We start from the raw sequence: 2,085 nt of genomic DNA on the forward strand, positions 1-2,085 counted from the left end.
TCACATGGAGTATTCTCTATATGTAAAGACTCTTTGATGTATGGGATTGTTTAACTCTAAAGTTCATTTGTTATACTTTCTCTAGATAATATATTTGTTGATGAGGGTGGAGCATTCAAGTCAACCACTATTTTTGATTCTGGACCTATCAATCATTTTATATCCAAGTTATTTAACTTACAAATTGTGTGTGCCAACATTTAGTGCATATGTATTTTCAATCCTTATATTCTCTTTTTTTCAGTTTTTCATTAACATATTAACTACATAATGGGATTTCCTGTATAACTTTTATAATGTACACATTGTTATTTCATCAAATTCACATCAATTACATCCCCTCATCCGTGCCCCTACAACTCTTGCTGATCTCCTCCCCCTTCCCAAGTACTATTTTTTCTTTTTTTTTTTTCTGATTCTTGTGTCTTCCTGTTGGGTCTCTCTCTTTACTAATATGCAATGGGAGACTTCGTCTCTACTGACTAGTTATCACTTGTCTCCTTTGTTGGAGATCGGTATGGCTGCTCCTGTATCCTTCACTTTCTTGACCCTTTGTCTTCATCCTTTCTGTCTCAGACTGTATTTTTTCACTGAGGGATGCTTCCTGTAGTCAACCAGCATTTTTATCTTGCCCTTCCATATCTTTCCAAAGGAGAGTTAAGACTGTTTAGTATTGGGTTATTATTGAAGGGTATATTCTGAAGCCTGTAATTTGAATTTGATGTCATCATTTTACTGGTTGGTTTTAATACTTTATTCCCCCCCCTCTCTCTCTCTCTCACACACACACACACACACACACACACAAACACACACATGCATGTTTTTCTGCATTTTAGAATTGCAGGCAAAAATTTGATGTGTTTCACTTTGTAAGTTGATTAAACTCTTCAATTCTTGGCTTTGATATCTTAATAGTGTCCCAGAGCTCTCAAATATTGTAGTTCTATCCATTTATCTTTTTTTTATTGCTTCATAGATATATTTCCTTGAACTTGTCTTGAGTTCCTGCTCCTTTTCTGCATGGTGTAGTCTGCTGCTCATCCTTCCTGGTGGGTTTTTATTTAACTTAATTTATTTTTTATTTTAATATTTCCATTTGAGTTTAGGTTTGATTTTGAACAGTTTGGATTTTTTGTTGTTTTTGTTGTTGTTTTTATCTCATTTTTCTTGCTGAACTTCTCAACTAGTGTTGTTGTTGTTGTTGCTGCTGCTGTTGATTTTGCTGCTGTTGCTCCTACTGTTTTACTTTTGTTTTGTTAAGACAGGGTCTCACTTTGTCACCCTGGCTGACTTAGAATCTGCTTTGTAGACCAGGCTGGACTTAAACTCACAGAGGTCCACCTGCCTCTGCCTCCTGAGAGCTGAGACTAAAAGATCACACCACCATATCCACACTCACCTATGTTTTCAGTTGACACCCTCTCTTCTCCAGTTTCTTCAAATATGCCTAGAGGATGTTCATAGCATTTAACACTGGGATATTGAATTATTTATCTTGCATTTCAACAATTTTGGTATATTTATATTTGGTTATTGGGAATTAATCAGTTCTTTAATATATCACACCACCTTACTTTCCATATCCCTTGCATTTGTACCCTTAAACTTGAACTCCGGTATTTAGGCTGCAGCTGACCCTTGTGTTTGGCTTTATTACCTCTTCAGCAGTTAATATTTTCTGCCCAAGTAGGTCTGGGACTAAGATTACAATCAACTTCTTAGATCCACACTGCTTGACAGAGTAGATTTTCACATCCAACAGAGGTGAAAGGTACATTTAGGCATGGCTATATAAAAATGTTTGATGTTGTGGCCGCCGCAGCGAGGGAAGAGGGTGCGGCCGCCGCGGCGGGGACTGAAGCACAGACTGACCCGGCGTGGACCGTGGAGATGCTGGGCGTGGCGGCCGGAATGACCAACAGCAACATGGCCAATGCCTTGGCCAGTGCCACGTGTGAGCGCTGCAAGGGAGGCTTTGCTCCTGCTGAGAAGATCGTGAACAGTAATGGGGAGCTGTACCATGAACAGTGCTTTGTATGTGCTCAGTGCTTCCAGCAGTTCCCAGAAGGACTCTTTTATGAG

This window comes from Mus pahari, unplaced genomic scaffold (genome assembly GCF_900095145.1).
Source record: "Mus pahari unplaced genomic scaffold, PAHARI_EIJ_v1.1 scaffold_10049_1, whole genome shotgun sequence".
In the NCBI taxonomy this organism is placed as follows: domain Eukaryota; kingdom Metazoa; phylum Chordata; class Mammalia; order Rodentia; family Muridae; genus Mus; species Mus pahari.